General features: G+C 41.6%; 2 pseudogenes; both read right to left on the bottom strand.

Annotated features, from left to right (window-relative positions):
• Window positions 1–2546: 2546 nt before the first annotated feature.
• LOC149165675 (zeaxanthin epoxidase, chloroplastic-like) lies at window positions 2547–4841 on the bottom strand (annotated as a pseudogene).
• Window positions 4842–8198: 3357 nt separating this feature from the next.
• LOC149165674 (zeaxanthin epoxidase, chloroplastic-like) lies at window positions 8199–10493 on the bottom strand (annotated as a pseudogene).
• Between the last annotated feature and the right edge of the window lie 2653 nt (window positions 10494–13146).

The raw sequence follows: 13146 nt of genomic DNA, 5'->3' as shown, positions 1-13146 counted from the left end.
CAGTTTCCGCTTGGGCATATTACTCCTTCCCGTCAGGTTTGACTTCATAGCCCTCCGAGTCCCCATCATGACTCTTCTCCTACTCCTTCTAATTCCTCATCTGATTCTAAACCTCATTCACCGCATATCGTCACCAAGTCTAGACCCACAGCTGGTGTTGGAACCCAAACTGGTGGTAGCTCCAGTAATAGACCAGTAGTCACATTAGGCGAAATAGTTTCAGGAACCGTTCTAAAAGCCCCCATGCTCCCTTTTATGGCTGGGATAAGTTTATCGGATCTTAACCAGTTGATAAACAACCTGATACACCATGATGCTAGTTGGCCCTCTATGCTGACTAAGCTTCCCTCAGACATCCCAAAGTTTGAGGTATTGTTGGAGAGGATCCTACCAACCATGTCTGATCCTTTCACATGTGGTGTTCGTCCAACTCCATAACCGATGACGCCATTCGTCTTCGGCTCTTCCAACGCATGCTCACTGGAGACGCTACAAAATGGCATGTAGACTATCCCTCTACCTCTCATCCTGTTTTTGTGATGCTTGCTAAAGCGTTCTTATCATATTTCTAGTTACCTCTCTGGTACAACACTGGTACTGAGATTTTGACCACATTCCGTCAATCCTCCGCTACTCACCTTTCTAACCATGTTCAAGAGTGGCGTCGAAGGAGGAGCACATGTCATGCCCCACCTTTCGAAGACTGTGTTTATCTAGATTGGTTTCTCAAGAGCCTTTTATCCCCCATCGGGAAAGATGTCACATCCCATTTTCCTCAGACCAAGGAAGAAGCTCTCCAGACCGCTTTGAGATATGATCTGATTTATGCTCAATCAGGTTATGTCTATACCGTTATTCCAGACCTCCCTCGTCCTGGTAGTGCTAATGCACTGGGGGCATCTCACGTCGCCGACGGTATCATTGGATCTGTTATCACAAAATCAAGCACTGAAAGGCTGTTGATTAGGTAGACTCTGTGCAACTATTTCAAACCAGACTTTTGACTAAGGCTTAGCCTCCTTAGCCTGAGAGGGCTCTCTCAAAAGGTTATTGATTTTGACTATTGATGAGATGGCTAACTCTTGCAAAGTGAAGTTAACAAATATGTTGGCTGGACAGACATTACAAAGACTTCCATTGGGCTTATGGAGTTAATCATCCTTCAGTAAACTATAACACTACTCATACATAGAAGTCAGGGCATGTGATGTTTAAATACTCAAAACACATCTCATAGAAACCTCAGCTTACAAATACACACAGGAAATCAGAGCAGCAAAGTGAATTCTGAGTGATTGTGTATTTATACAACTGTAAAAAACATAAAGGATAAAGCAAAACCACATATCTTGAGCATTGAAACACTGTATGAATCCTGAGAAGACAAGCAACAAATTGTATTACTGAAACTGAGTTTTTACACAAGCCAAAATAATACTCTGTTTTCTCCAAAAATCCAACCCTCATTACATAGATGATTCAGCTATATATAGAAACATAACTCTAACTACTTGGAGCTTCCTCCTCCAGCATGAGGGGAGCTCGATGACTGTCACTAATGACACCTATCTGCTTTGCAACAAACTATTTAATACAATAACCACTAACTGAAGTTCTAAAGAGTTCTAATTTAATTATAATTCTAACTCTATCTCCTTCGTAGAATGATTCCTCCTTGCAGCTTTGACACCTGGTTTCCTTTTCGTTTGGCTGAGATGGCTTGAGATGAGCAGTTAATGCCCCATGTTGGCTTTGGATACTGAAGGCTTTAATCTGCTCCGTGTTGGCTGAGAATATCCCTTACTTTTCAGTTCTGGTCCCCCATCACTTCGAATATGTAGCAGCATGTCTTTTTAGTCCCTTTAGTAACCCAAAAATATAGAGCACCACGTCCATGATGTGCTGGCCACCTTTTTTCATATGTGAAGACAACACCTTTCAAAAAGATTTTGCTGATTTGTCAATCATAATAGATCAACTGAACTGTGACATGCAGCTACAGCAGTTTCGTAGCGCGCTACGAAACTGCTGTGTAATTTCAAAAACACAGTCTTGTGCCTTGGTTTCGAGCAATGATAGGAAATAACCGTTCTTTATATGAATGTTGTTTCGTGTCACGATAACTGTATCCTCCTGAAGGTGAAGCAAAAGCTCCTCAACAAAGATGGCTAATGGAAAACAGAAACCTGAGAATGAAATGCGCTCGAACAATATAAATTTTCACAAGATACAACACATGTTGGTAATAATCATACTGCCTTGTCCGCCAGGCATCTAAACTGCTGCTGATGAGAGATAGAACCAAAGAAACACATTGCTCTTCTATCAAATTTTAAATGAAAGCGCTTTCGCAAATTTTGTATTGTTTTTGGTCCACCTTTAAAACATGGGAAACCGGAGTCCTGCAAAAGTCGAATATTCATATTTTCTATATCTTTCATCTTGTTCATACATCGATTCAGTGTTGATCTCTCCTGGTCCAGCATATAACCCCTTTCTTTCTTGAGTGACCGCTTTTCACCAGCAGAAATTTCCAGCTCCCTTATTTATCTGGCTTTTTGCACCTTCACTCGGTATGCAGCCTGTTTATGCGGTCCAAATTCGAGAACATAGCTGGGGCGTATTCTCACAGGAAAGGAGGGACATGGTATCTCCTACCTTCAACATCAATAATCCAGGTGCCGTGTTCACTGCGCAAAATAGTGAGGAAGAATAGATTGTCTTTGCATGTGATGCAGGCATGTCTTTCAGAAACCTGTGGGAATGAAATTGCTACTGATACACCTGTTGAATCTGAAAGTGTAGTATTTCCAATAAAAGAAGGCTTATTTTCATCTTTTCTCAGATGAATGGTTTGTGAAATGCTAGAGATCCTCTGGTCTGTGGATTGAAGATACCACTCTGCATTTAGGGCACGTTCTAGTGCATCATCATCTTCAAACCCTCTTCCAAGCTAGTCACTTGCTTTCTCACTAAGCCTGCAACTCGGAACTCATCCTTCAAGCTTTGAACTGTTACCTCCTAGTACCCAATCCAACATTAGAGGCATTCCCATCTTTATGAAAAACCTCCCTCCAACTCTGCCTGGATGTGGTGTCCGTAGTTTAGTCAAGAACGATAGTGGTCCAAGTCCAACACCCAGATAAGGCTTGTAAGTAGAGGCCATTATTGCTGCCATTCGTGCCAATGCATATATCACAGCAACTCGGAGTCTCCATTCATTTTCATATCCTTTAAAGGCAGCTGAGATGTCAATGGTTTCAGAAATCTATTTCAAAGATTTCTCAAGCTCTAAAGCAAGTTGATAGCCATCCTCAATTTCCATACAACCACCCTGACCCAAATTTGGTTGCATGGCATGAACAGAATCACTCAGTAGGGCAACGCGGCCTTTACTTCACGTCATAATCGGTATCCTATCATATATCACGGTGTAGAATCCTTTCTTCTGGTGTTGCCGTGAGTAAATCCACAACTTTGTCACACCAATGTCCAAATAGCTTCAATAGTCTCTCTTTTCTTCCATTTGGAGGGTCAACACCTCCAGCTGGTTCATTGTAGAATGCATACCACTGCATCTTCCCACATCCAACATCAGAAGAAACAAAATAATGTTTGTGGCCCAGAAATACTCGATACCCCACAGTTTCAATGTCAGGAGGCACAAAATCTGCAATGCCAATGTAAATACACCACCAAGAGTTTCAATTTCCCACGACAGAGTAACATCAAGAAGAAGTAACTCTTTCACATCACCACAAAGTATACCACCCTGAATGGCAACACCCATGGCAACGACCTCATTGGCTCTTACACCTTTACCACGGCTTTTCTCCAACCTCTACCATAAACAAGAATAACCTTCTCCTTGTTATAAGTAGTAAAATCACTTCAAACACTTTGACAAAATGATTGCGAGAGTAAAGCCTGTAATTCTCTGCAAATTTTATATGATGGACAACAAATCCTTTTCCAGTTGCTCTGTACTTGGCACGCTGAGGAAGTCGCTCCAACACATATACTAGACCGCTTATTGCCCGGACTTGAAAAAGGCATAAAGTCTCGACAATAGCTTTTCCAACCAAAGCTCCAAGACCCATAACGCCACGCATCTATGCTTGCCATGTGCTTTCATAACAACAGTGTAAAAGTCGAGGTAGAAGCTACTCGAAGACTGGTATATGAACACCTGGAAGTTGTACAGCACGTGGAGAAACATCTGTTACTGTTGGCAATGTCATAACATCCTCATTGGTATTTTCACTCCAATCTTCTTCTCTCCCCATTTTTCGGACCTGGGCCACTCTTCTCATATAATTTGAGGATTACATAGGAGTCCTGAACAACATCGGAATATCTCAGTTGTTTACCTTCAAGCCTGTACTCATGCATAACCCAATTGGTCCGTATACCAGAAGGAGCACGCCCTGTGTAGAATATTAAAGTCAGATTTGGCCTTCAATTGATCCTCTGGCTATTTGAAGCATAATATCTATTGCCCTTGGAAGTCAAAATGGGATTCTCTTGCGAGGAGAAGAATTCTCGTTGATGAAGCTACAAAGATCCTTATGCATCAATTCAGTCACCAGACAACACTCACTTCTGTCTATATCTACAAACGAGCTTAATGCCTGCAAAAGATTTGGGTGCAGAGGCTTAGACATTGCAGAGACCTCATGAAGAAATATTTCCACATTGGTAAACATATGCATCATTGCAAAATTCTCTCCCATCCAGATAATCTCTTTGACTTCACCAAAGCTTCCACTTCCAATTCTTTCCTTCACATGCAAGTCTTTGCAGGAAACCTTTAAAGGAACCCCTGTTCTAACCTCTGACATGAGAGCTTCCCTTGCACTTGCAACAGTGCCAAAATAAATGATGTGATATCCACAGTCTGATCCCTTGTTAATTCCACTGATTACCACAAAAGGCTTCTTCCAAGGAAAGAGTGCTCCAGATAAACCCAATGAAACACCATCTGCTGGGGTACTAAAAACCTTATAAGCTGACAACTGTTGATGCAAACCCAATGGATTTTGATGGAAATGACAGCTGTGTTAGATTGGCTACGGATTAGGACAAATCCCTGATTTCGTAGCGCAGCGAGTACAAAATATGAATTAAGCGCTACGAAATCACTTCAAGCATGTTACGCTGCGAAACTGTTGAAACAGATTTATGTGATTTACCATCAAACAAATGTAAGACATTTGACATTGAAATTTTGTCAATGATAACAGTGGCTCCACTTGGGATAGTGTGCCCTTGTGGTACACTAAGAACCTGCAGTTCCAGTGCCTTATAGAATTTATTTGACAAACATCTTCTTTAAGTTCCTTGGGGCTTCACCTCGGGCTTAAGCTTCATGATGACTGTAGGAAGAAATCTACATCTACGTAGAAAGAAATCTACGTCTACTGAAAAATAAATGCTCAGTTACCCTTGAGCTTATTTGCATTTTCCTACCTACCTACCCTAACAATTCAAACTTCTTTCAGCTCAATCAATGTGAAATTTCCAATGCAGCCAATCATTTGTCTTATCTGATATGTGAGTTTTTTTACTGCATCGGAGTTCAGAGCCACTATGATATTGTGATGACCGCTGCCATTGAAAATGCCTCTGATCTTCATAGAAAAACTAAAACCCTGGAGAGTAAAACTCTTCCATGTAGTCAACTATAGGATCCCAGAATACATGATTAGCTTGATGATTCTTGTAACTTTCTGGTTGTGCAAACTGGTCTTCAACAACAGTGTGCAGTTCCTCAATCGTGAAAGAGAAAGGAAGCAACACTCTCTCCTTGTGTTCTGCCATAGAAAGCTTCTGAAAATAATGATCATGACTATGAAAACTATATGCCTGAATTTGACCTTGTAAAACTTCAATGTCTTTCTCAATGTCCTTAGCAACTTCATCCAAAAATTTCATCTTATCCTCTACTTTACAGTCAAATGATTTTAGATACGAGGACAAGGACAAAGAGAAATTTTCACCTATTTCTTCATTAATATGATCATCATTCCATTGTTTGAAATCTTGAATTGTAGGAGAGTTTACCACCTCATCTGATCTATCTATCCATTCCTCCAAAAACATAAGCCACAGGTCTTTAAATGACTTAATGGGTTTGGCAGGAAAGCTTTCAACCCACTGTTTGCATTTCCCTTGAAATGAATCATAGAACAACATAATGCAAACATCCTCATGTTTAACTCTAAGAAGCTCTGTAAAACCACAAAAATCTGATATATGCTTCAAAGTTAAACTGAAATCCTCTCCATTGAATTTTGGACCATTCCTTAGAAAATATGCATCCTTGGGAAAATGATTTGGGAAACCATGAATTCCTGAAAAATCTATGCATGCATACCTTGAAATAAGAATGGTAGCATATGGGTTCTTCATAACTCCAGTGGAATCACCATGAATCTATGAATTTCGAATTCTTCAACAATGGAGTCGCCAAGGTAGATTTGCAGCCTCGAAAACCTTCTGAGCTCCTGCTACCTTCAGAAGTTCAGCTTCATAATTTCGGGAATGAGTAATCTTCAGACTCCCGGCAGACGCACCAAAATGTTATCACAAAATCAAGCACTGAAAGGCTGTTGATCAAGTAGACTCTGTGCAACTATTTCAAACCAGACTTTTGACTAAGGCTTAGCCTCCTTAGCCTGAGAGGGCTCTCTCAAAAGGTTATTGATTTTGACTATTGATGAGATGGCTAACTCTTGCAAAGTGAAGTTAACAAATATGTTGGCTGGAAAGACATTACAAAGACTTCCATTGGGCTTATGGAGTTAATCATCCTTCAGTAAACTATAACACTACTCATACATAGAAGTCAGGGCATGTGATGTTTAAATACTCAAAACACATCTCATATAAACCTCAGCTTACAAATACACACAGGAAATCAGAGCAGCAAAGTGAATTCTGAGTGATTGTGTATTTATACAACTGTAAAAAACATAAAGGATAAAGCAAAACCACATATCTTGAGCATTGAAACACTGTATGAATCCTGAGAAGACAAGCAGCAAATTGTATTACTGAAACTGAGTTTTTACACAAGCCAAAATAATACTCTGTTTTCTCCAAAAATCCAACCCTCATTACATAGATGATTCAGCTATATATAGAAACATAACTCTAACTACTTGGAGCTTCCTCCTCCAACATGAGGGGAGCTCGATGACTGTCACTAATGACACCTATCTGCTTTGCAACAAACTATTTAATACAATAACCACTAACTGAAGTTCTAAAGAGTTCTAATTTAATTATAATTCTAACTCTATCTCCTTCGTAGAATGATTCCTCCTTGCAGCTTTGACACCTGGTTTCCTTTTCGTTTGGCTGAGATGGCATGAGATGAGCAGTTAATGCCCCATGTTGGCTTTGGATACTGAAGGCTTTAATCTGCTCCGTGTTGGCTGAGAATATCCCTTACTTTTCGGTTCTGGTCCCCCATCACTTCGAATATGCAGCAGCATGTCTTTTTAGTCCCTTTAATAACCCAAAAATATAGAGCACCACGTCCATGATGTGCTGGCCACCTTTTTTCATATGTGAAGACAACACCTTTCAAAAAGATTTTGCTGATTTTTCAATCATAATAGATCAACTGAACTGTGACATGCAGCTACAGCAGTTTCGTAGCGCGCTACGAAACTGCTGTGTAATTTCAAAAACACAGTCTTGTGCCTTGGTTTCGAGCAATGATAGGAAATAACCGTTCTTTATATGAATGTTGTTTCGTGTCACGATAACTGTATCCTCCTGAAGGTGAAGCAAAAGCTCCTCAACAAAGATGGCTAATGGAAAACAGAAACCTGAGAATGAAATGCGCTCGAACAATATAAATTTTCACAAGATACAACACATGTTGGTAATAATCATACTGCCTTGTCCGCCAGGCATCTAAACTGCTGCTGATGAGAGATAGAACCAAAGAAACACATTGCTCTTCTATCAAATTTTAAATGAAAGCGCTTTCGCAAATTTTGTATTGTTTTTGGTCCACCTTTAAAACATGGGAAACCGGAGTCCTGCAAAAGTCGAATATTCGTATTTTCTATATCTTTCATCTTGTTCATACATCGATTCAGTGTTGATCTCTCCTGGTCCAGCATATAACCCCTTTCTTTCTTGAGTGACCGCTTTTCACCAGCGGAAATTTCCAGCTCCCTTATTTATCTGGATTTTTGCACCTTCACTCGGTATGCAGCCTGTTTATGTGGTCCAAATTCAATAACATAGCTGGGGCGTATTCTCACAGGAAAGGAGGGACACGGTATCTCCTACCTTCAACATCAATAATCCAGGTGCCGTGTTCACTGTGCAAATCAGTGAGGAAGAACAGATTGTCTTTGCATGTGATGCAGGCATGTCTTTCAGAAACCTGTGGGAATGAAATTGCTACTGATACACCTGTTGAATCTGAAAGTGCAGTATTTCCAATAAAAGAAGGCTTATTTTCATCTTTGCTCAGATGAATGGTTTGTGAAATGTTGGAGATCCTCTGGTCTGTGGATTGAAGATACCACTCTACATTTAGGGCACGTTCTAGTGCATCATCATCTTCAAACCCTCTTCCAAGCTGGTCACTTGCTTTCTCACTAAGCCTGCAACTCGGAACTCGTCCTTCAAGCTTTGAACTGTTACCTCCTAGTACCCAATCCAGCATTAGAGGCATTCCCATCTTTATGAAAAACCTCCCTTCAACTCTGCCTGGATGTGGTATCCGTAGTTTAGTCAAGAACGATAGTGGTCCAAGTCCAACGCCCAGATAAGGCTTGTAAGTAGAGGCCATTATTGCTGCCATTCGTGCCAATGCATATATCACAGCAACTCAGAGTCTCCATTCATTTTCATATCTTTTAAAGGCAGCTGAGATGTCAATGGTTTCAGAAATCTGTTTCAAATATTTCTCAAGCTCTAAAGCAAGCTGATAGCCATCCTCAATTTCCATACAACCACCCTGACCCAAATTTGGCTGCATGGCATGAACCGAATCACCCAGTAGGGTAACGCGGCCTTTACTTCACGTCATAATCGGTATCCTATCATATATCACGGCGTAGAATCCTTTCTTCTGGTGTTGCCATGAGTAAATCCACACCTTTGTCACACCAATGTCCAAATAGCTTCAATAGTCTCTCTTTTCTTCCATTTGGAGGGTCAACACCTCCAGCTGGTTCATTGTAGAATGCATACCACTGCATCTTCCCACATCCAACATCAGAAGAAACAAAATACTGTTTGTGGGCCAGAAATACTCGATACCCCACAGTTTCAATGTCAGGAGGGACAAAATTTGCAATGCCAGTGTAAATACACCACCAAGAGTTTCAATTTCCCACGACAGAGTAACATCAAGAAGAAGTAACTCTTTCACATCACCACGAAGTATACCACCCTGAATGGCAGCACCCATGGAAGCGACCTCATCGGCGCTTACACCTTTACCACGGCTTTTCTCCAACCTCTACCATAAACAAGAATAACCTTCTCCTTGTTATAAGTAGTAAAATCACTTCAAACACTTTGACAAAATGATTGCGAGAGAAAAGCCTGTAATTCTCTGCAAATTTTATATGATGGACAACAAATCCTTTTCCAGTTGCTCTGTACTTGGCATGCTGAGGAAGTCGCTCCAACACATATACTAGACCGCTTATTGCCCGGACTTGAAAAAGGCATAAAGTCTCGACAATAGCTTTTCCAACCAAAGCTCCAAGACCCATAACGCCATGCATCTATGCTTGCCATGTGCTTTCATAACAACAGTGTAAAAGTCGAGGTAGAAGCTACTCGAAGACTGGTATATGAACACCTGGAAGTTGTACAACACGTGGAGAAACATCTGTTACTGTTGGCAATGTGATAACATCCTCATTGGTATTTTCACTCCAATCTTCTTCTCTCCCCATTTTTCGGACCTGGGCCACTCTTCTCATATAATTTGAGGATTACATAGGAGTCCTGAACAACATCGGAATATCTCAGTTGTTTACCTTCAAGCCTGTACTCATGCATAACCCAATTGGTCCGTATACCAGAAAGAGCATGCCCTGTGTAGAATATTGAATTCAGATTTGGCCTTCAATTGATCCTCTGGCTATTTGAAGCATAATATCTATTGCCCTTGGAAGTCAAAATGGGATTCTCTTGTGAGGAGAAGCATTCTCGTTGATGAAGCTACAAAGATCCTTATGCATCAATTCAGTCACCAGACAACACTCACTTCTGTCTATATCTACAAACGAGCTTAATGCCTGCAAAAGATTTGGGTGCAGAAGCTTAGACATTGCAGAGACCTCATGAAGAAATATTTCCACATTGGTAAACATATGCATCATTGCAAAATTCTCTCCCATCCAGATAATCTCTTTGACTTCACCAAAGCTTCCACTTCCAATTCTTTCCTTCACATGCAAGTCTTTGCAGGAAACCTTTAAAGGAACCCCTGTTCTAACCTCTGACATGAGAGCTTCCCTTGCACTTGCAACAGTGCCAAAATAAATGATGTGATATCCACAGTCTGATCCCTTGTTAATTCCACTGATTACCACAAAAGGCTTCTTCTAAGGAAAGAGTGCTCCAGATAAACCCAATGAAACACCATCTGCTGGGGTACTAAAAACCTTATAAGCTGACAACTGTTGATGCAAACCCAATGGATTTTGATGGAAATAACAGCTGTGTTAGATTGGCTACGAATTAGGAAAAATCCCCGATTTCGTAGCGCAGCGAGTACAAAATATGAATTAAGCGCTACGAAATCACTTCAAGCATGTTACGCTGCGAAACTGCTGAAAAGGATTTATGTGCTTTACCATCAAACAAATGTAAGACATTTGACATTGAAATTTTGTCAATGATAACAGGATCCATTTCACACTCTTCGCCATATTCTCAGCAGTGTTATGGCTACCTGTAGGGCGGCACCAGTTCCTCAAACATTTATGCCCCTCCTGCTAGCAACATGTTTCTAGGGCCCCAACCCACCTACCAAACTATTTCTCCTTCTTATGCATAGCCCGACGCTCCAACCCCTCAAGCATTAGCGCCGCAACATCTCATGCATCCTTAGCCCCAGCAGCCACCACCCCCTCAAGGCCAGTTGTTTATGCAGCAGAGTACTACCAATCCCCAAAATTCGAAGAAAAAGAATAAGGGGAAGGGTAACAAGGGTAACTAAGGTAACCAGCCTAGTGAATCCCAAGGGAGCCAGTCTAATACCAACAACCAGCATTAGGGCGGAAAACCTAAGTAGAACAAGGCTATTTGTACGAACATGCCTTTTGCATGTTTTGGTGTACATGGACATTATACACATGATTGTCCGCTTTTACCCCAGATGTGCCAGATGTGGGAAGCTCAAGAAGCTTCTAGAGGTCAATAATTACCTTAGAATCTTGCGCCATCTCAACCGTTAGTGCTTACAAATCCTTTCCCTCAGCAAGGATTTGTTGCTGCTCAACCTCAACCAGGTCAAGCAGCCCATCCCCCCGAACCTTCTAGTCCAGGTGACTACCAGATCCTCATGATTGATTCTGACGAGGTTGATACCTCTAATCAATAGCCATCTCCTCGACACTCAGTTGTTACCATCTCAACGGAGTCATCCTCATCCACCCACCCAGGACCTCCTCCATTTGTGGGTTCCGCTCCTATGTTCCCACTAGGAACTATTCCTCTAGGTCTTAACCATCTAGGAGTTTTTCCACAGGGATATTTCCCTACAGGAAAGATACCTTTCTTGTTCCTCCTTCGAGAAACTTTTCTATACCTGTCATGGCTTCGTTGGTCCTTCCTAACATGACTCTAGGGATCCTAGTATGGTACATCGATCCCCCAGTGAACACTCTACCTGGTCAGCTTAGGCCATATGATGCTTTGACCCCGGTTCAATCGGTTCCTATGACACTTGTCGCTGCTCTAGTTCCACCGCACCCTCAATGGGAACCCACTCTTGTTGCGACAACATCCAAACAAGGGGGCAAAGCCAAGAGGAAAGAACCTAAGGACTAGACTCCCCAATATTCACTAGCCCCCAAAGCCCCAAAGTCATCACATCCATGCGCTTTGTGTGAAGTTGTTGGGCGTGCCACCAATAATTGTCCTAAACTTCCTCAACTTAAACCTTTGGTTGATGAAGTGTTCCCTGAGTCAAATATCCCTAAGGTCCACATTACCTTATCGGGACCAACCAAGAAACTCAAAACATTACGCACAAACCACCCTTGTGCCCTGTGTGATCATCATGGTCACTATTCCCATTGTTTCCCTCATCTCGATGAATTCGTGATTTCCTTGGGGCGATTCGTGAATACGAGGCCACTCGTAGTAGAGCCTCTACTCCTCTACCTATGGATTCTAGTACCTCCAATCAACTAGAACATGGAAAATTTTACCCCTCTATTGTGATCGCGTCCCCCATTGTCGAGATGACAGATACCGCAGGCCCCATTCTTTACTTGTCGTCATCCTTGAGTTCCTCGCCGGCAAACCTTCTTAAGGTTGTTGTGCGCATTTCTATCGAACCTTTTTCAACAAAATCTGAGGTCTCAACATTAGTATACCCTCCATCTACCAGTCTGTCATCTACCATTCCAGACGATGCATATGTGAACCTTATTCCTCAGGTTGATGCACCATGTAATTTCACCGCATCATGTTGTCATCCTTCCTCCCATCCGCCCATCTCCCAGCCTAATGAGGACACCATGGAAGTTATGTCTACCCCTGATTACCGCTACACTTGAGTAAGGGGGCATTCGTTCATAAGGATTTCGAAGGCCATTTCCTTCTTGATTCTCCTAATGTGCTCTACCTCAAGGAATTTCGATCATAACACTTCCCTTTGATTTGCGTGTCGTTATTTCTGCCATAAAGTTAGGTAGATTGCATCATCTCATTAGTTGTATTTTGAACCTCTCCTATGGATCCATCATCCACACTGTATATTCCTCATGCCGACAGTGCAAGTTGCTTTTCTTGGAATCTCGCCTAGACAGCCTAGGCCATTTTTACCTCCTTGCATACATTAGTCCTATCAAATGGTGTGTGAATTAGATCTGCCACCAATAATTAGGCTGAATATGACATAGTGATAGGTTTGTTAGTCGATGCCCT

Source organism: Pinus tabuliformis, chromosome 5_1 (genome assembly GCF_031772625.1).
Source record: "Pinus tabuliformis cultivar Carrire ecotype Pingquan chromosome 5_1, CPIR1, whole genome shotgun sequence".
NCBI classification, from domain to species: Eukaryota; Viridiplantae; Streptophyta; class Pinopsida; order Pinales; family Pinaceae; genus Pinus; species Pinus tabuliformis.
The sequence above is the reverse complement of the archived record's forward strand: the minus strand, read 5'-3'. Positions and strand labels throughout refer to the sequence as shown.